Source organism: Sus scrofa, chromosome X, assembly GCF_000003025.6.
Source record: "Sus scrofa isolate TJ Tabasco breed Duroc chromosome X, Sscrofa11.1, whole genome shotgun sequence".
Taxonomy (NCBI): domain Eukaryota; kingdom Metazoa; phylum Chordata; class Mammalia; order Artiodactyla; family Suidae; genus Sus; species Sus scrofa.
Window position 1 is genome coordinate 9,959,841 of NC_010461.5, and position 22,986 is coordinate 9,982,826.

General features: G+C 39.0%; 2 long non-coding RNA genes across 4 annotated transcripts; both read left to right on the plus strand.

The window, feature by feature from the left end:
- Positions 43-6,045, plus strand: LOC110257809. 2 transcript variants are annotated; one of them, XR_002340807.1, is made up of 7 exons: positions 43-1,113; positions 1,439-1,559; positions 1,917-1,981; positions 2,088-2,202; positions 3,158-4,111; positions 4,482-4,597; positions 5,272-6,045. It is a non-coding gene; the product is annotated as an uncharacterized LOC110257809 (long non-coding RNA). The 2 variants fall into 2 exon arrangements; XR_002340806.1 differs by having other exon boundaries at positions 3,158-4,597.
- On the plus strand, positions 6,216-22,298 carry LOC110257745. 2 transcript variants are annotated; one of them, XR_002340690.1, is made up of 4 exons: positions 6,216-8,101; positions 8,492-14,252; positions 15,177-19,761; positions 19,874-22,298. It is a non-coding gene; the product is annotated as an uncharacterized LOC110257745 (long non-coding RNA). The 2 variants fall into 2 exon arrangements; XR_002340689.1 differs by having other exon boundaries at positions 15,177-19,273; positions 19,383-22,298.

Consider the following 22,986-nt stretch of genomic DNA (forward strand, 5'->3'; position numbering starts at 1 on the left):
ACAGCAACGCCGGATCGTTAACCCACTGAGCAAGGGCAGGGACCGAACCCGCAACCTCATGGTTCCTAGTCGGATTCGTTAACCACTGCGCCACGACGGGAACTCCCCTGTTACCATATTATACAGGTAATTATGGTGTAATAACCATGGGGTTTTGGCAGGTATACAGTTAGGAAATGATGATGTTACCCCAGAAATGATGATCTTGGAATGCTGCTAATAAGCAGGTAGAATGGATGTGTCCCTCAATGATAGAAATAAACAAGGTTATTTTGCAGGTATCCTAGTAGAATAAATTGTGTCCTTTGATACATATTTCACAATAGGTTTTTCAGGTTCCTGTCAAGAGTTCGTGATAAACCTAACCATGCACATTGATGAGGACGTGGCTGATGTCTGGGTAAGTGATGATGTGGGCCCAAACCAAAGCACAGGCCACCTGGCTTGCAAAAATGTAGGTAAGAAATGAGGATGTCCCTAACATTTTGTGACAGCTATTCAGTTTATTTATTTATTTATTAACTTTTATTGAAATATAGTTGACTTACAAAGTTCTGTTAATTTCAAGTGTACAGCAAAGTTAAATCTGTTATACATATACATCTATCCATTCCTTTTCAGATTCTTTTCCCCTATAGGTTATTACACAGTAGTGAGTAAATTTCCCTGTGCTGTGCAGTAGGTCCTTGTTACCCATCTATTTTAGATATAGTAGGGTGTATCTAACAATCCCAACCCCCCTAATTTATCCTTTCCACAGGTATTCAGTTTAGAATAATATGGTCCTCACCAATTCTGGTACCATGATTAGGGTGAGCCTGTAATTTGTAGTTAATATGAGACATCACTAGTGTCAAGGTATGAGATAATGAGGACCTAAGCCACAGTTCAGACCATTTGGTCTTCAGATAGATAGGTAAGTGATTATGGTATCAGTAACATATAACGTCTTTTTTTTTTTTGGCCACGATCCATGGCGTGCAAAAGTTCCTGGGTCAGGAATGAAACCCCTGCCACTTCAGTGACCTGAGCCACAGCAGTGATGGTGCCAGATCCTTAACTGCTAAGCCACCAAGGAATTCCTGTAACATAATTTTATTGCATGCTATTGAGGTATGAAAATGTAGAGTCCTTACCATTCTAGAAGTCATGAGTTTTCATTTTCTATATTTTAAAGAAAATTTATGTTTAACCCTTAGAGTATTAAGGGATTGCATGTACTGAGAAAATGATTATGGTGTTCCAATGTGCAGAGGGAGCAAGAATTTGGTAGACATACAGTCACTAAATGATGGCCTTGTGTTATTAACCTTGGAGTACTGGAAGTATCCGCATTTAGTTGATGTGTTGTGTAATGATAGAAATATCCAAGGTTATTTACAGATGCCATGGTAGAAGTAGTTTTGTCCTAAAACACATTTCTTACATCTTTTTCAAGTTCCAGTCAAGAGATCACTGTTAAGCTCTCAAGTGGACATTAGCGGGACTTTGTTTTTAACCAAGTAAATTATAACATTGGTCCTACCACAATACCAACCATCTCATCTTCAAATATCTAGGTAAGCGACAATGGTGTACCTAACACTTGTGCTACCATGTTTTTTGGCATGTGTCTCATTAAGGTCTTTGCTAGTACACACGTATGGGACTGTGTGATGTAAATTCATGGAAGATTGTCTTTATTTCAGACATCCAGATAATTAATGATGTTCTAGAAACTCTTCTATTAACCTCTTATTTGGCATGTATGCTCTTAAGAAATTAATTTGTTCATGACAACACTAGTCAACATGAGATTTTATAGTATTCTTGTTTAGAACTAATGTATATTTAGCATTCATAGTGATAGATGTCTAGGCATCCAGGTAATTTATCATATTCTCTGTCACACCTTATTGACTATGGGATTTCCTCAGGTGTCCCTCCAAGAGAGGAAGATATTTTTTTCTAAAGTTTGACCTTGGACTTCTGCCTAATCCAGGTAACATTGATGGATCCTGAAATTATACAAGTGACCAAGGGAACTTGCAGATATTTGGGTAAAATAAGATGTGTGCCAAACACATTTTTCACAATGTGTTTTTCAGATTCATGTCAAGATACCATGGTGAGCCTGATTAACATGGGATATTGTTGTTATCAAGACAAGTGATGATATGGTCCTAAACCATAGCACAGACCATCTGATCTTCATACTTAGAGGTAAGAGGTGATATATCTCTAACACTTCTTATTATCTTGATTTTTTATATGTATTCAACTGATAAATGATAGATTCCTAACCCATTCTTAGAACCATTGGTTTTCATATCTTATTTTTTTGTCACAAAGCTTGGCTTTTCTTTTTATAATGATATTTATTTTTTTCATTATGGTTGGTTTACTGTCGATTTCTACAGTACACAGAGTGACCCAGTCTCTTTCTCTCTCTTTCTCTCTCTTTCTCACACACACATGTATATTCTTTTTCTCACATTATCCTCCTTCATGTTCCATCATAAGTGACTAGATATAGTTTCCTGTGCTGTACATCTCATTGCTTATCCACTCCAAATGCAATAGTTTGGAGTAGATAAGCTGTTAACCCCAGACTCCCAGTTCAACCCCAGACTCCCAGTTAACCCCAGAGTCCCAGTCCATCCCACTCCCTCCCCCTCCTCCTTGGCGACCACAAGTCTATTCTCCAAGTCCATGAGTTTCTTTTCTATGGACAGCTTCATTTGTGCCGTATATTAGATTCCAAATATAAGTGATATCATGTGGTATATGTCTTTCTCTTTCTGACTTCACTTAGTGAGAGAGTCTCTGGTTCTATTCATGTTGCTGCAAGTGGCATTATTTTGTTCTTTTTATAGCTGAGTAGTATTCCATTGGTTTTCATGTCTTATATTTTAGAGAAAAATTATTTTTACCTTTGTTGAAGGGTTGTGTGTAGTATGTATCCAGGTCATTATCATGGTGTTCCCACCCCTACCCCTAAGTAGTAATCATGGGATTTTTACTGGGGTCCTCTAAGAAATATTGACCTTGAATTAATAAATATCTGGATAGGCTTGATATGTTCTGTAATGATGGAATGACCGTGGTTATTTGCGTATGTTCTGGTAAAAAAAAACAGTTGTGTCTTTTAACACATATTTCATATGGTGTTTTTCAGGTTCCCATCAAGATACACTGGTGAGTTAAACGGTGGTTATTAATGAAGGGACATTTCTAGTATCCAGGTAAGTGATGATCTTCATATCAGAGATGTGATCTTCCTTTATCTGGGTAAATGATGTTGGATCACTTTAACATGTTTTATATGTGAGTTCTCAGCAGGTATTCAGGCAGGAAGTGCTAATGTTTTGCCAATTCTAGTAACCACGTTATCCTACTGTTTTATATTTAGAGAAAATATATGTTTCACCCTGTGAGGATGGAGTAATTTGCATTTATTCAGGTAACTATCCTGGAATTCTGCTTCGTAACAATAACCATGAAGTTTCATAGATGTACAGTCAAGAGGTGATGGTGTCTCTAAATATGACTATACCTTGAATACTGTAAAAATCTTGTTAAGTTGATGGGTCATGCAATGATGGAAGTGGGGAAGGTTATTTTCAGGTGTTCATGTGGAAAATGTGTGTCCGTGGGTGTACATTTGTTACCATGTGTTTTTCAGATTCTAGTCAAGAAGTCATAGTGAAGCTCATCATCATCAAGGGACTTTGCATTATCTCAATAAGTAATGATATGAGCCTTCAGCACCTTTCAAATCATGTGATGTTCAGACTTAGCTAAATGAGGATGATGTCATAGTGGTAACCATGGGATGTTTGCAGGTTTGCAGTGAAGACATGGTGGTATCTCTAACAGTGGTGTAGTACTTGGGGGTACTGCAAGTATCGGGTAGATCGATGGGTCCTACAGTGATGAATGAGGAAGGCCATTTAAGGTATTGAGGTGAAATATGTGTCCATGGACATATTTGTCACAATATATCTTTCAGAGCCCAGTCAAGAGACCACAGTGATTACATAACAAGTGTTAACAGAGACTTTGCTTATATCCAAATAAGTGGTGATGGGGCTTTAAGCACCCTTCGGACAACTGATCTTTAGATTTCTTGGTAAGCAAGGTTGGTATGTCTTAACATTTATGTGCCATGTTTTGTTTTTTTAAAAAAAGATATTCAGGTAAGAAATGATGCTATCTCAGCTGAATCTAGTAAGCATTCCCTCACAGTTTAAGAATGTAAATATAGAGGTATATATAGGTAAGGTATCCTACTTTTCCACACAATAGTATTGATCATGAGATTGTCACATGTGCCCTGTAAAGAGGTGATGGTGTCTCTTAGAACATGGCCTTGAAGAACTGCCAGGATGCAGGTAGTGTTGATGGTTCCCTCAGTGATAAAAGTGACCAAGATTATTTGCAGGTGTCATTATAGAGCAAGTTGTTTCCTTAAACATATCTGTCACATGTATTTTTTTCAGATTCCAGTCAAAGAATCATGGTGAATCTAACAGTGGTCATTATCAGGGCATTGCTAGTAACCAGGCAAATGGAAAAGTGGGTCTTAACTACAGACTGTTTGATCTTCAGTATCTGGGTAAGTGAGGATGGTGTCCCTAACATGTGTGTTACCATGTTTTTTACAGATATCTCATCAAGGTCTTAGCTAGTAAAGAGGTGTGATATCATGGGACATTAACTCATTAGAGACTTTAGCTGTTTTCACACATCAAGGTAGTTAATGATGTTCCTGTGACTCTTTTTTCTGGCCACGCCTCTGGCATGCAGAAGTTCTGGGGCCAGGGATCGAACCTGCACCACAGCAGTGACCCGACCCACTGTAGTGACAGTGCCAGATCCCTAACCTGCTGAGCCACCAGGAACTCCCCCCATGATTCTTATAATAACCTGGTTTGAGGCATGTGTACAGTTAAGAAATTAATTCATCCTGAGCAACACTAGTAAGCCATGAGCATTAACTCTATTCTTATTTAGAGATAATGTATTTTTTATACTCAGTGTGATAACAGATATGCAGAGTATCCAAGTAATTTATCACATTGTCCATCACAATGATACTGACCATGGGAATTATTACTGCTGTCCCTTCAAGAAAGGAAGGTATCTCTTATTAGGGTTGAACCTCAGAGTTCTGAAGTTATCCAGGTAGTATTGATGAGTTGCAAAATGATACACCTGGCCAAGGGCATGTCATGGACTTACAGGTAGAACAGGACATGCTCTGAACATTTTCCACAACATGTTTTTCAGGCGAGGCTATCAATGGAAGTTAACAAGGCACATAGCAGGTATTGAGGTAAGTGATGATTTGAGCCTAACCTACCTATCATATGATCTTCATAAATTTAGGTAAGTGACAACAGCATTGCTTCCCTTTCTTGTTAGAATGTTTTCATTGCAGGTATTCCAATAAGAAATGATACAGCATTCTCACCATTCTCATTGTCATAAGTTTATACCTTCATATTTTAGAGAAGCCTTATGTTTACCAGTGAGCGTGTTCAGGAATTGATCGTGTTGGTAACTGTGGGCTTTCTCACCACAGTGGTAAAGATAGGATTTTTGCAGTTGTCCAGTCAAGAAATGATGGTCTCTCATGACACTGCTGTTAACCTTGATTTAATACAAGTCTCCAGGTTGAGTTGATGTGTTCGATAAGAATTGAAGTGAACAGGGTGCCATGCATGTATCCTGGTAGAACAAGCTGTGTCCTTAAACATGTTTTTCCCCCCCTATATGTTTTTTCAAGTTCTGTGAAGAGAGCACGATGAGCCTAACACTGGTTGTTAATGGACACTTGCTAGTAACCAAGTAAGTGAGAAGTGGGTCTCAGGACAGTAGAAACTATCTGATCCTCACTATCCAGGTAAGTGAGGTTGGTGTCCTAACCCTCGTTTTAGCATATATTGTTTTGTGTTTGCAGGTATCCTGTTAACGTCTTTGCTAGCACACAGGTATGAGATGATGTGGCATTAACTCTATTAGAGACTTTATTTATTTATTTTTTGTCTTTTTTTTTTTTTTTTTATGACCGCACCTGTGACATATGAATTTCCCAGGCTAGGTGTCAAATCGGAGCTGTAGCTGCCAGCCTATGCCACAGCCACAGCAACGCCAGATCCGAGCCACGTCTGCCACTAACTCCACAGCTCATGGCAATGCCAGATCTTTAGCCCACTGAGTGAGGCCGGGGATCAAACCTGTGTTCTCATGGATACTAGTCAGGTTTTTTACCAATGTGCCATGACAGGAATTCCAAGGCTTTCTTATATTCAGATATCTACATAATTAATGTTTTCAAGTTTCTTAAATTTACCTTGTTTTTGGCACATATGCAACCCAGAAATTAACGAGTCCCTAGTAACACTACTAAGAACAGATCTTCTTATTTATTTAGGAATACTGTGTATTTAATGCTTTTAATGATGAGTGCCGTATGTGTATCCAAGTGATTTGTCATACGGTCCACCACTGCATCATTGACAGTGGGATTTTTTTTCCAAGAGAGGAAGGCATTTCTTTTTAGGGTTTGACCTTTCAGTTCTGCTCGTAACTAGGTAGTGTTGATAGGATCCAAAATGATACAGTTGACCAAGGGCATCGTGAGGTGGACACCAGAATAATAAGTATATCAAACGCATTCTCTAAATGTGTTTCCATGTTCATGTCAGGTCATGATGGTTAGCCTATCAATGAAGTTATCATGGGATGTGGCTGGTATCTAGGTCATACTAGCATGTGGGCCTAAATCACATCACAGCCATCTCTTCTTAATGTACTTAGGTAGGTGAAGATACTTGCATTCCTAACTCTTCTGCTTAGCATGATTTTGTTGCAGGTATTCTGGTAAGAAATGCTAAGAGTCCACACCAATTCCAGTAACCATGACTTTATGCTTTGTATATTTTAGTGGAAATGTGTTCAATCTTGCAAGTATTGAAGAGTCAGTCATATCCAGGTAGTTACTGTGAAGTCTCCCCACTGTTATAATCATTGGATTTTTGCAGGTATCCACTGATCTCCCTGACAGCAGTGCTGACCTTGAATGGATGCAGAGATCCAGGTAGAGATGATGTGTTCCATAATAACAGAGGCAAACAAGATTAGGTGCTGGTGTTCTGGTAGAACAAGTTGTGCCTTAAACACATTTGTTACATGTATTTCTTCTAGTTCCAGCTAAGAACAGGGTAAACCTAGCAATGATCACTACCATAACCTTTTAGTAACCAGGTTAGTGTTAAAGTGATCTTACAGCAATGCAGACCATCTGAACTTCATTGTCTAGGTGAGTGAGGATGGTGTCCCTAACATTTGTGTTCTTGTCTTCTCTTTGCAGGTATAAGGTTCAGATCTTTGCTTGTGACACAGGTATGGGATGATGTGATATTCACTAATTAAAGACATTCTTATACTTAAATGGCTACACAATTCATGATTTCTCCTTTATATTTACTTTGTTTTTGACATGTAATCAGTTAGGAATTTAACTTTCTCTAATAATACTAGTCAGAATGGGATTTTTTATGTTTTTCTTTAAAGATATGCGTTGAGCATAGTAGTGATGGATAGATTTGCAGAGGGGACATTGCTAATGTCAAGGTCAGTGATGATGGAGCCTAAACCAGAGCATAGGCCATCAGATCTCCAGGTATCTGAGTAAGTGATAATGTGTTCTAACACTTCTTATTACCATGATTTTTTTTTCAGGCATCAGGGTAAAAAATTAAATAGAGTCCTTATAAATCTAGAAAACAATAGTTTTCACTTTCTATCTTAGAAAACGTTGAACACTCTTTGGTGTTGAGTGATTGCACATATGCAGATATTTAATATGGTTTTCCCACCCATAGTACTGCCCATTGGTTTTTTTAAAGATGTCCAGTCAAGAAGCCATGGCTTCCCAACATTGGTGTTGACCTTGGATTAGTGCAAGTATCCAGGTAGAGTTGATGTGTGTCATAATGGTGAAGTGGCCAAAGTGTCCGGGTAGAAACAACACATCTCATGTCTTTTCCAGGTTCCTGTCCAAACATCACTTTAAACTGAGCATTGATGTTCTGGGGACACAGTTGAGGTCCAGGTATGTGATGATTGTGACCCTAATACTTATTACCATGGCTTCTCTGCAAGTATTCAGATAATGATAGATTTCTTACGGATGCTTGAGACCATTACCCTTCAGTTTTCATGTTTTAGAGAACATCTTTAGTTTTATGACTCATAAGGGATTACCCATAGAAGGTATTTATTATGATAGCTCAACCACAATAATGACCATGGAAATTCTGCAGGTATCTTATAAAGAAGTGTTACTACATGAGAGTGGTCTTGACCTCAGAGTACTGCAGGTATTCATGTAGAGTTGATCTCATAATGATGGAAAAGACCACAGTTGTTTGCAGGTGTCCTGATAGAGCAAGCTGTGTCCTTTTACACATAAATTGTAATGTGCTTTTCATGGTCCTGTCAGGAGATGGACATTCCTTCTGGTGGTCATTCTCTGGGGACATTTCTGGTGTCCAGGTAAGTAATGATGTTTACTTCCCCAAACAGACCATCTCATCTTTACATATCTGGGTCACTGTTAGAATTAACTAAACTTATTTAAAATGTGGGGTTTTTTTTCCAGGTAATCAGGTAAGAAATGACGGTATTTTTACCAATCGTACCAATCCTGATATGCTATTGTGAAATTTTAGAGAAAATGTTCTCTTAGTCATGGGTGAGTTGGATATCCACGTCATGATGATGGAATTGTGTGGCATGTAGTAACCATGGTACTTATGCAGGTGAGCTGGGAAGAGGTGATGGAAGAGGTGATGGTACTTATGCAGGTGAGCTGGCTTAGATCTTGGAGTCCTGCATGAAGCCAGGGAGAAGCAATGGGTCCTGCAGTGACGGCCACGCACAAGGTTATTTGAGCTATCCTAGTAAAAATGATGCATCCATAGACTTAATTGTCATAAACGGTTTTCACATTCTTGTCAGAAGTCACGGTGAATCTCAAAATGATCATGACTGGGACTTTGTCTCCCAGTAAGAGATGCTTTGGGCCTTTAGCACTTACAATCCTATCTTCAAATATGTAGGTAGCTGTGAAGGGTGTTCCTAACTATACTGTTACTGTGAGTTTTTTTAAAAGCAGATATTCATTTAAGAAATGACATTGTCCCAACCAGTGTTAGTGCGTATTGGCCTTTTTTTTTTTTTTAAAGAATTTTGATATTAATGCGTGTTTAAACTTAGTTGTAACAGAGGGTTATACGCAGGTTCAGGTAAGTTATTCTACTTTTGCCATCTTAGTGAAATTTCTACAGGTTCTCCTAGAAGAGATGACAGTGTGCCTCACAATGGTGTTGACCTTAAAGTTCTTCTAAATCCAGGTATTGCTTACACTTCCCCTAACGATGCATGCGACCAAGATTATCTGCAAAGGTATTTAATTTAAAGGTATCAAGCATGTCCTTTAACACAGTTGTGAAACGTGTTTCTCAAGGTTCTAGGCATAATCATGACATCACTATGAACCAAATGATAGCTGTCAGTGGGACCTTGCTAGAAACCATGTGGGCGATAAAGTGGCTCTTAGCCTAGTACAGATCATTAGATGTTCAGATATTAAGGCAGATGAGAATGGTGTTCTAACACAGTGTCCCATGCCTTTTTGTAGGTTTCCCATTAAGTTCTTTATTGAGTGTACATGTAAGAGATGGTATATTAATTTGTTAGATACCTTCTTATTTTCAGATATGCAGGTACGTAATGGTGTTTTGAAGACTCTTAAATTGACCTGGCTATAGTATGAAGCATTTCAGAAATTATTTTGTCCATCATAGTATTAATAAGCATGAGAAATTGCTATGTTCTTGTTCAGGGATCATTTTTTTTATACTACTGTGATGTTATCCAGGTAATTTATTGTATTTTCCATCCCTACGATATTGATGTTGGGATTTTCAGGTATCCCTTAAAAAGAGGAAGTTTTATTATGAGGGTTTGACCTTGGATTTGTGCAGTCACCCAGATAAGGTTTGTGCATCCCTAAATGGTAGAAATGATCCATGGAAATTGCAGGTGCACAGGTGAAATGAGATGTGTGTTGAACACATTTTGTACAATGTGTTTTTCAGAGTCATGTCAAGATATCTAGGTGAGCTTATCAATGGCAGTTAACATGTGACCAGGCTGGTGTCAAGGTAAGTAATGGCCTGGGCCTAAAGCACAGCACAGACCATCTGACCTTCATATATCCAGCTAAGGGATGGATGATGTGTCCTCACACTTATGTTACCATATTTTATGCATGTATTCAGGTAAGAAATGAGGGAGTTTTACTAATTCTAGAAAACATGACATTTCACTTTTTATATGAGAAAAAGTTGAAATGTCCCCTGTGAGTATTTATGGATGACACCTACCTAGATATTAATCACGGTGTCCCTACCCCAGTACTATCCATAGATTTTGTGCAGGTGTCCAGGGAAGTACTGGTGATTTTAGCTGAAATCAGTATTAATCTTTGATTACTGAAAATATCCAGGTATGGTTGGAGTCTTCCATAATAACTAAGTGACCAGGTTATTTGCAGATATCCTGGCAGAAAAAATTGTGTATTTCCCACAGCTTTTGTCATGTTTTTTTATATTCATGTGCAGACATTACTCTGAACCTGGCATTGACGTTCACTGGGGACAGTGTTGGGATGCAGGTAACAGGTGATGTTGACCTAAATCATGGCACAGGCCGCATGTTATCCATGTGGCCAGGTAAATGATGATGGTGTCTCTAAGAGTTGTTATTAACATGATTTCTTTGCTGGCATCCAGGCAGGAAATTATCGAGTCCTTCCCAGTTCTAAAAACAATTCATTTTCACCTTTTGTAATTTAGAGAACATTGTGATTAAACCCTGTGAGTGTCGAGGCATTGCCATTTCCAGGTAATGATCATGATGTTCTCAACCAGCAGTAACCATGGCAATTATGCAGGTGGTACATAAAGAGAAATCATTTTATCTGGCAATGGTTTAGAGCTCGGAGTACTGCGAGTGTGCATTTGGAATCAATGTCCTCATAATGAGGAGTGACCAAGGTTACTGGCCGTGTCCCAGTAGAATAATTACATCCCTTTACGTATACATCATAATGTCTTTTTTAGGGTCCTTTCGGGTGGTCTCTGTGAACCCGACAGTGGTCATTAATGGGCAACATTTCTGGTCTCCAGATGTGTCATGAGATGTACCTTCTCTGCATCTGACTCGGGATCTTCATGTATCTAGTTAAGTGGTGTTGATTGCTTGAACTTGTTTTATCGTATGGTGTTTTTCAGGTATTCGGGTAGAAATGACAATAGTGTTTTTACCAATTTTAGCAAATATATTACCTTTATTATATTTATGAAGAAATTTTGGCTTAATCATGTCAATGTTGAGCGATCCATGGGTATTCATGTAAGAAATATGGAGTTTGGGGTCACCTAAGTTACCATGGATTTTTGCAGAGAAACAGTCAAAACATGGTGGTGTCTGACAGTGGCGTGGATTCCAGGTAGAGTTGATGGGTCCTAAAGTGAAGGAAGTGACAAGGTAATGTGTAGTGTCATCTTAGCAAAGGTATTGTGTAGACACATTTATCACAATTTGTTTTTCAGGTTTCTGTTAAGAAATCATGGTAAACCTGATAATGGTCAATAATGGCACTTTGCTTTTATTTGGCTAAGTGATGATGTGAGTCTTTGGTCCCCTACAGATCATCTCCCCATCTGATATGTAGGTTTGTGTGGATGGTTTACCTAACTTTTCTGTTAGTATAGTCTGTTAGTATGTTTTTTTGTTTGTTTGTTTGTTTTTTACAGCTATTCTGTTAAGAAACAGTGTTGTCCCAAACAATGCTGGTAACCACTTTAGAGTTTAGATGTAATGTTTGTTTGACCTTAGTGGTGATGAACGGGTGTCCAGGTAAGTTGTCCTACTATTCCACACCAACCAAGAGAGTTTTACAGGTGCTCAGACAAGAGATGATCATTTCCTTAACAATGAGGTTGACTTTGACATTCTTCCTGGATCCACATAGTATTGATGGATCCCCTGATGATAGAAATAACCAGAATTAATTAGAGGTATCCTTTAGGCCAAACAATTTTTTCTTTAAACACCCTTGTCAAATGTGTTCTTACCAGGTTATATTAATGATGACATTACAGCGAACCTAGTAATGATCATTAAAGGCACCCTGCTAGTATTGAGGATCTTACACCGCAATAGAGACCAACTGGTCTTCAGATGTCAAAGTAAGCAAGGATGATGTCCCAAACCCCAAACCCATTGATAGCATGTTTTTTTCCTGCAGATACCCTGTTGAAGTGTTCGTTAGTGTAAAGGTATGAGATGTCACATTAATTCATTAGACCTGTGTATTTTCGGATAGGTAGATAATGAATGATATTTTGAAGACTCTTTACATTTTAACTTATAGTTAACTGTATTAACTATATTTTTGGCTTGTATGCAGTATGATATTAATTTGTCCTTTACAATGCTACTAAGCACGATATTTTCTTATATTCATGTTCCAAAATACCGTTTTATCCACTCATAGAGATAAAAGGATATATAGATATATCCTTTCATACTGTTCATCACCACAGTGCAGACCATGGAATTTCGACATAGCTCTTCAAGAGAAGAAGGTATCTATCACCTACTAGGGTTTAGTCCTAGACTTCTACAAGGATGCAAGAGATGGTAATGGGTCTCACAGTTATGCAATGGACCAGGGCATCTGAAGGTGGACACTAGAATAATACATATATCAAATGCATCGTCTAATTATGTTTTCAGGTTCATGTCAAGACGTGATGATGAGCCTATTAATGTAGTTCACGTTGCTGATATCTAGGCGAGTGATGGTGTGGGCCTATCCCGCATCACAGACCATCTCTTTTTCGTGTACATAGGTAAGTGAAGATGCTCGCATTCCCAACAATTCTTGTTAGCATGATTTGATTGCAGGTAAGAAATGCTAAGAGTCCATACTAATTCCAGTAGCCATGACTTTATGCTTTGTATATTTTAGTGGAAATGTGTTCAATCTTGCAAGTATTGAAGAGTCGGTCATATCCAGGTAGTTGTCGTAAAGTCTCCCCACTGTTATAATCATTGGATTTTTGCTGGTATCCAGTTAAGTGACACTAATCTCTTCTGACAGCAGTGCTGACCTTGAATGGATGCAGAGATCCAGGTAGAGATGATGTGTTCCATAATAACAGAGGCAAACAAGATCAGGTGCCAGTGTCCTGATAGAACAAGTTGTGCCTTAAACACACTTGTTGTGTGTATTTCTTGGAGAACAGGGTGAGCCTAGCAGTGATGACTAATATCTTTCTACTAACCAGGAAAATGTGAAAGTGGGTCTTACCAAGGTGCCACAATGCAGACCATCGAACTTCACTGTCTAGGTGAGTGAGAATGGTGTCCCTAACATTTGTGTTCCTGTCTTTTTTTGCAGGCGTGAGGTTCAGAGATGATGTGATATTCGCTGATTAAAGACATTCTTATATACAGATGGCTACATAACTCATGATTTTAGTCTTTTATGTTCACTTTGTTTTTGACATGTAATCAGGAATTTAATTTTCCCTAAGAACTCTAGTCAGAAGGAGATTTTTTCGTATATTGTGTAAAGGTAAATTGTATCAAGCATCGTAGTGATGGACAGGTTTGCAGAGGTGACATCGCTAGTGTCAAGGTCAATGATGATGGAGCCTAAACCAGAGCACAGGCCATCGGATCTCCAGGTATCTGAGTAAGTGATGATGTGTCCTAACACTTCTTATTACCACAATTTTTTTTCAGGCATCAGGGTGAAAAATAATAGAGTCCTTATCAATCTAGAAAACAATAGTTTTCATTTTATATTTTAGAAAGAGTTGAGCACTCTTTGGTGTTGAGTGATTGCACATATGCAGATATTTAATATGGTTTTCCCACTACAGTACTGCCATAGTTTTGTTTTCTTTTTAAACAGTTGTCCAGTCAAGAAACTCTGGCTTCCCAACCTTGGTGTTGACCTTGGATTAGTGAAAGTATCCAGGTAGAGTTGATGTGTCTCATAATGGTGATGTGATCAAGGTGTCTGGACAGAAAGGATACATCTTGTGTATTTTCCAGGTTCCTATCCAGATATCACTCTGAAACAAGGATTGATGTTAATGGTGGCCACTGTTGGGGTCCAGGTATGTGATGCTTGTGACAGTAACACCTGTTACCTTAGCTTCTTTGTAGGTGTTCAGGTAATGATAGATACCTTACAATTTTTTTTTTTTGTCTTTTCCAGGGCCACACCCGCGTCATATGGAGGTTCCCAGGCTAGGGGTCTGATCGGAGCTGTAGCCACTGGCCTACGCCAGAGCCACAGCAACGTGGGATCCAAGCTGCGTCTGTGACCTACACCACAGCTCACGGCAGTGTCAGATCCTTAACCCACTGAGCAAGGCCAGGATCGAACCTGCAACCTCATGGTTTCTAGTCAGATTTGTTAACCACTGAGCCATGATGGGAATGCCAACAAATTTTTGAAACTATTAGCTTTCAGTTTTCTTTCTTTTTTTTTCTTTTCTTTCTTCCTTTCCTTCTTTTTTTTTTTTTTTTTTTTTTTTTTTTGCTTTTTAGGGCCACACCTATGGCATATGGAAGTTCCCTGGCTAGCAGTCGAATCAGAGCCACAGTCACAGCAACTCAGGATCCAAGCTGTGTCTATGACTTAAACTACAGCTCATGGCAATGCCAATCCTTAACCCACTGATCGAGGCCAGGGATCAAACCCACATCCTTGTGGTTACTAGTCGGGCTCGTTACCACTGAGCCACAATGGGAACTTCCCAGTTTTCATGTTTTAGAGAACATCTTTAACTCTGTGAGTCATGAGCGATTACATATAGCAGGTGTTTATCATGACTGCTCAAGCACAGTAGTGACCATGGAAATTTTGCAAGTATCTTATGGGAAATGTTATTACCTGATGATGGTCTTGACCTTGGAGTACTACATATATTCGGGTAGAGTTGATTTCATAATGATGGAAATGACCAAGGTTTTTTGCACGTATCCTGGTTGAGCATGCTCTGTCTTTTACACCTATGTTATAATGTGCTTTTCAGGTTCCTGTCAAGAGAGAGACATTCTGGTGGTTGTTCTCTGGGGACATTTCTGTGCCCAGGTATGTAATGATGTGCACCTTCCCCTAACAGACATCTCATCTTCTCATATCTAGGTCAGTGTTAGGATTGAATAAACTTATTTACCATGTGTTTTATTTTCAAGAAGTCAGGTAAGAAATCATAGTATGTTTACCAGTTGTAGCAATCCTGATATGCTACTGTCTGTGATCTTAGAGAAAATGTATGCTTAGTCATGGGAGTGTTGAGTGGCTGGTGGGTATCCACACCATGACAGTGGAATTGTGTGGTACACTAGTAACCATGGTGCTTTGGCAAGTAAGCTGGGAAGAGATGATGCTGTGTCGAAATTTGGCATAGATCTTGGAGTCCTACATGAATCCAGGGAGAACCGATGGGTCCTGCAGTGATGGCCACCCATAAGGCTGTTTGAAATTTCCTGGTAGAAAAGGTACGTCCATAGACATATCTGTCACAAAAGGCTTTTTACAGTCTGGTCAAGAAGTCATGGTGAATCTCAAAATGATCTTGAATGGAACTTTGCTTCTCTCCAGATAAGTGTTGCTATGGCATTTAGCACCTATAATATGATCTTCAGATATGTAGGTCTGAGGGAGGGTGTTCCTAATTATTCTGTTACCATCTTGTTTTATTTAAGCAGCTATTCATTTAAGAAGTGGCATTTTCCATCACAACCTTGTAGATCAACTATAGTTCAGTAAAACTTTAAAAAATGGGGAAAAAAAAGAAATTGACGTAGTCACAACTAGTGCTTGTAAGTATTTGCCTTTTTTTTTTTTAAAGATTTTTGATATAGTGTGTATTTAAACTTAGTAGTAACAGAGGGTTATTCAGGTCCAGGTAATTTATTCTACTTTTGCAGTGTTAACCATGACATTTCTACAGATTCTCCTAGAAGAGATGATACTGTGCCTCACAATGGTGTTGACCTTAAAGTTCTTCCAAGGTTCATATAGTGCATACGCTCCTCTAATGATGGAAGCAAGCAAGATTATCTTCAAAGGTACTTATTTGGCAGATAAATAAGAATGTCCTTTAACACAGTTGTCTAATGCATTTCTCAAGGTTCTAGTCAGCATCGTGAATATAATTAACCAAATAATAGTTGTCAGTGGGACCTTGTTAGAAACCAGGTTGGTGAAAAGGTGGCTTCCAGCCCAGTACAGATCATTAGATGTTCAGTTATCGAGCACGTAAGAATGGTGTCTAACACAGTGCACCACACTTTTTTGTAGGTTTCCCATTACTTTCTTTGTCTAGTGTACAGGTATGAGATGATGTGACATTAATTCATTAGATACCATCTTTTCTTCAGATACGTAGTTAGTGATGTTGACCTTGAAGATCTTTCAAGATCCACAGAGTATCAAGGATTCCCCTGATGATAGAAAAATAACCAGAAGTAATTACGTGTATTCTTCAGGTAAAACATTTTTTTCCTTAAAACCCTTGTCAGTTGTGTTCTTACATGTTATAGTAGTGATGACCCTATAGCAGACCTAGGAATGGTCATCAATGGGACCCTGCTAGTAACCAGGTAAGTGATATTGAGGGTCTTGCAGCCCAGTATAGACCATCTGGTCTTCAGAGATGTCTGTGTAAGTGAGGATGATGTCCCCAACACCAGACACAGTGATACTGTGTTTTTTCCTGCAGGTACCCTGTTAAAGTGTTTGCTAGTATGAAGGTATTTTCAGATAAATAAGGAATAAATGATATTTTGCAGACACTTTATAGTTTATCTTACACTTAACTATATTAACTATATTTTTGGCTTGTATGCAGTAAAGCTATTAATCTGTCATTAACATACTCGTAAGCATGATATTTTCCTACATTCGAGTTCCAAAATACCATTTTACCCACCTCTACTGACAAAAGGATATGCAGATATCCAGGAAATTTATCATACTGTTCATCACCGCAATATAGACCGTAGAATTTCGAGGTAGCCTTTCAAGAGAAGAAGGCATCTCTTACTAAGATTTAGTCCAGGTAATGGCGATGAGTCTCACAGTTATGCAGTGGAACAAAGGGATCTGAAGGTGGACACTAGAATGATATGTACTTCAAGCACATCCTCTAAATGCGTCTTCAGGTTCGTGATGGTAAGCATCTCAATGTAGTTAAAGTTGCTGGTATCTAGGTGAGTGATGGTGTGGGCCTAACCCACATCATAGACCATCTCTGCCTCATGTATGTGGGTAAGTGAATATGCTTGCCTTCCTAACACTTCTTCTTAAAAAGATTTTTTTGCAGGTATTCAGCTGAGAAATACTAAGAGTTCATACTAATTCCAATAACCATGAGTTTACGCTTTGTGTATTTTAGTGAAAATATGTTTTATCTTGTAAGTATTGAGGAGTCAGTTATGTTCCCAGTAGTTGTTGTGAAGTCTCCTCACTGTTGTAACCATTGGATTTTTACAGGAATCCAGGAAAGTGATACTGATCTCTTCTGACAGCAGTGTTGACCTCGAATGAATGCAGAGATCCAGGTAGCAATGATGTGTTCCATGATAACGGAGGTGCACACGGTTAGATGCAGGTGTCCTGGTAGAACAGTGTTTGTCTTACACAGATTTGTTGCATGTATTTCTTCAGGATCCTGTTAAGACAACAGGGTAAACCTAGCAGTGTGATGACTAACAAAAGCTTTCTAGTAACCAGGTAAGTGTGAAAGTGGGTCTCACCACAGTGCACACCATCTGAACTTCAGGGTCTAGGTGAATGAGGATGGTGTCCCTAATATTTGTGTTCATGTCTTCTTTTTGCAGGTGTCAGGTTCAGATCTTTCCTTGTCACACAAGGATGAGATGAGGGGATATTCACTAATTAAAGACATTGTTATATTCCGATGGCTACGTGATTCATGATCAGTCTTTTATATTTACTTTGTTTTTGGCATGTTATCAGATTTGGCTTTCCAACATTGGTATTGACCTTGAATTACTGCAAGTAACCAGGTAGAGTTGATGTGTCTCATAATGGTGACGTGACCAAGATGTGTAGGTAGAAAGGACACATTTCCTATCTTTTACAGGTTCGTGTCCACACATCACTCTGAACTGAGCATTAATGTTAACAGGGGACACGGTCGGGGTCCAGGTTTATGATGATTGTGACCCTGTCACTTGTTACCATGGCTTCTCTGCAGGTATTCAGGTAATGGTTGGTTCCTTACCAATTCTTAATACCATGAACTTTCAGTTTTCATGCTTTAGAGAGTATCTTTAACTCTGTGACTCATGAGCAATTACACATAGCAGGTATTGATTATGATTGCTCAAGCACAGTAGTGATCATGGAATTTCTGCAGGTATCTTGTAAAGAAGTGTTATTTCCTGACAAGGGTCATGCCCTAGGAGAACTGCAAATATTCAAGTAGAGTTGATCATAATGCTGTCAATGACGGAGCTTGTTTGCAAGTGTCCTAGTAGAGTAAGCTATGTCCTTTTATACGTGTATCATAATGTGCTTTTCAGGTTCTGCCAAGAGATGAATATTCATTCTGATGGTCATTCTCTGGGGACATTTCTTTGTCTGGGTAGGTAATGATGTGCACCTTTCCCAGCAGACATTGCATCTTCTCATATCTAGGTCTCTGTTCGGATTGACTAAATTTACTTATCATGTGGATTTTTTCAGGTAATCAGATAAGAAATGATAGTATTTTTACCAATGGTAGCAATCCTGATATGCTGCTGTTTGCAATTTTAGAAAAAAAATGTATGCTTACTCATGGGAGTGTTCAGTGGCTCTTGAATATCCACATCATGATGGTGGAATTGTGTGGCACAGCAGTAACCATGGTGCTTTTGCCAGGGGGCTGGGAGGAGACGCTGGCGTGTCGAACTTTGGCACAAAGCTTGGAGTCCTGCATGAAGCCAGAGAGAACCGATGGGTCCTACAGTGATGGCTACACACAGGGTTATTTGAAGAGTCCTAGTAGAAATTGTGCCTCCATACACATAACTGTCACAAGGGGCTCTTTGCATTCTAGTCAAGAAATCACAGTGAATCTGAAAATGATCCTGAATAGGCCTTTGATGTCTCCAGGTAAGAGATGCTGCGGGGCCTTAGCACCTACAATCCGTTATTCAGATATGTAGGTATGTGTGGAGGCTGTTCCTAACTATGCTGTTACCATGTTGTTTTTTTCAAACAGATATTCATTTCAGAAATTAATCACAAACTTGTCAGATTCCCTGTTGTGGCTCAGTGGTAATGAACCTGACTAGTATACATGAGGACTCATGTTCGGTCCCTGGCCTCGCTCAGTGGGTTAAGGATCCGGCGTTGCTATGGTGAGCTACAGTGTAGGTCGCAGACATGGCTCGGATCTGTCGTTGCTGTGGCTGTGGCTTAGGCTGGTGGCTGTAGCTCCAGTTTGAGCCCTAGCCTGGGAACTATGCTGTGGTTGTGGACCTAAAAAGACCAAGAAAAAAAAAGAAAAGAAATGACTCATAAACTTGTAAATCACCTATATTTCAATTAAACTTTTAAAAATGAAGAAAAAAGGAAGTGACATTGTTCCAACCAGTGTAGTAAGTATTTTTCCCTCTCTCCCCCCTTTTTAGAATTTTGATAAAATGTGCATTTAAACTTAGTAGTGACGGAGGGTTATGAAGGTCCATGTAACTTACTCTGTCGTTGCAGCCTTAACCGTGGGATTTTTACAGTTTCTCCTAGAAGAGATGCTACTGTGCCTCTCAATGGTGTTGACCGTAAAGTTTTTCTAAGATCTGGGTACTGCTTATGCTTCCCCAGTGATGGAAGTAACCAAAATAAGTGACCAAGGTACTTATTTTGCAGGTAAGCAAGTTTCTTCTTTAGCACAGTTGTAGAACTCGTTTCTCAAGGTTCTGGCAGTCAGCATAACATGACAGTGAACCAAATAATAGTTGTCAGTGGGACCTTGCTAGAAACCCGGTATGTGATAAAGTAGATCTTACCCCAGTGCAGGTCATTTGATGTTGAGATGTTGAGGCAAATGAGAATGGTGTCCCTAACACAGTGTACCATGCTTTTTTTGTAGGTTTTCCCTTTAAATTCTTTGCCAGGCGTACAGGTATGAAGGTATGAGATGATATTATATCAATTCGTTAGATGCCTTCTTATTTTCAGATGTGCAGGTACGTCATGATGTTTTGAAGACTCTTACATTAACCTGGTTTTGGCATGGAGCATTTCAGAAATGAATTTCTGCCTTATAATATTAGTAAGCTTGAGAATTACTGTAGTCTTGTTCAGGGATTTATTATTTTTTTAACACTACTGTGATGGTATCAGGTTAATTTATTACATTTCCCATCCCTGTAATATTGACCATGGAATTCTTGCAGGTGTCCCTTCAAAAGAGGAAGTTTCTCTTATTAAGGTTTGACCTTGGTATTCTGCCGTCCCCCAGGTAAGGTTTGTGCATCCCTAAATGGTAGAAATGATCCATGGAGTTTGCAGGTGCACAGGTGAAATGAGATGTGTGTTGAACACATTTTGTACAATGTGTTTTTCAGAGTCATGTCAAGATATCTAGGTGAGCTTATCAATGGCAGTTAACATGTGACCAGGCTGGTGTCAAGGTAAGCAATGGCCTGGGCCTAAAGCATAGCACAGACCATCTGACCTTCATATATCCAGCTAAGGGATGATGTGTCCTCACACTTATGTTACCATATTTTATGCATGTATTCAGGTAAGAAATGAGGGAGTTTTACTAATTCTAGAAAACATGACATTTCACTTTTTATATGAGAAAAAGTTGAAATGTCCCCTGTGAGTGTTGAAGGATCCCACGTATATAGATATTAATCATGGTGTCCCCACTCCAGTACTAGCCATAGGTTTTGTGCAGGTGTCAAGGGACGTACTGGTGATTTTAGCTGACATCAGTATTGGTCTTTGATTTGACAATATCCAGGTAGGGTTAGAGTATTCCATAATGACTAAGTGACCAGGTTATTTGCAGTTATCCTTATAGAAATAGTTGTCCTTCCCACAGCTTTTGTCATGTCTTTTTCATGTTCCTGTCCAGGCAGTACTCTTAATCTGGCATTGATGTTAACAGGTGCACAGTTGGGATGCAGGTAAGTGGTCATATGGGCGTAAATCACGGCACATGCCAGGTGATCTCCAGGTAGCCAGGTAAATGATGATGGTGTCTCTAAGAGTTGTTATTAACATGATTTCTTTGCTGGCATCCAGGCAGGAAATTATCGAGTCCTTCCCAGTTCTAAAAACAATTCATTTTCACCTTTTGTAATTTAGAGAACATTGTGATTAAACCCTGTGAGTGTCGAGGCATTGCCATTTCCAGGTAATGATCATGATGTTCTCAGTAACCATGGCAATTATGCAGGTGGTACATAAAGAGAAATCATTTTATCTGGCAATGGTTTAGAGCTCGGAGTACTGCGAGTGTGCATTTGGAATCAATGTCCTCATAACGAGGAGTGACCAAGGTTACTGGCCGTGTCCCAGTAGAATAATTACATCCCTTTACGTATACATCATAATGTCTTTTTTAGGGTCCTTTCGGGTGGTCTCTGTGAACCCGACAGTGGTCATTAATGGGCAACATTTCTGGTCTCCAGATGTGTCATGAGATGTACCTTCTCTGCATCTGACTCGGGATCTTCATGTATCTAGTTAAGTGGTGTTGATTGCTTGAACTTGTTTTATCGTATGGTGTTTTTCAGGTATTCGGGTAGAAATGACAATAGTGTTTTTACCAATTTTAGCAAATATATTACCTTACTTTACTATATTTACAAAGAAATTTCGGTTTAATCATGTCATTGTTGAGTGATCCATGGAAAAAATTACGTGGATACCTATATACTTGCTTTTATCTCTGGAGGGGATAAAATGGTATTTTGGAACAGAAATATAGGAAAATATCACGCTTACTAGTGTTGTTAAGGGCAGTACTTGTACTGCAAACAAGCCAAAAAATATAGTTAATATAGTTAACTATAAGTTAAAGCATAAAGAGTCTTAAAAATGTCATTTGTTACAACATATGTGAAAGTAGGTCTAATGAATTAATGTGACATCTCATACGTTGACACTAGCAAACACTTTCACTGAGTATCTAAAACTAACACAAATGTCAGGGATTATGTCAGAATGGTGTCCCTGACATTTGTGTTAGTTTTTTCTTTTCTTTTTTTTTTTTTTTTTGCTTTTGTTTTTGTTTTGCAGGTATCAGGTTCAGATCTTTGCTTGTACCCAAGGATGAGATGCAGTGATATTCACTGACTAAAGACATTCTTATATTCAAATGGCTTCATAATTCATGATCAGTCTGTTATATTTACTTTGTTTTTGGTATGTAATCAGATATGGCTTTCCAACATTGGTGTTGACCTTGGAGTACTGCAAGGTACAGTTGCATGTGTGTCATAATGGTGAAGTGGCCAAGGTGTCCAGGTAGAAACAACACTTCTCATGTCTTTTCCAGGTTCCTGTCCAGACATCACTCCGAACCAAGCATTAATGTTGACACTGGCCACTGTTGGGGTCCAGGTATGTGATGATTGTGACCCTACCACTTGTTACCATGGCTTCTTTACAGGTATTCAAGTAATGGTTGATTCCTTACCAATTCTTGTGGTTTTTTTGTTTTGTTTTGTTTTGTCTTTTTGCTATTTCTTGGGCTGCTCCCGTGGCATATGGAGGTTCCCAGGCTAGGGGTCCAATCGGAGCTGTAGCCACCGGCCTACACCAGAGCCACAGCAACGCAGGATCCAAGCCGTGTCTGCAACCTACAC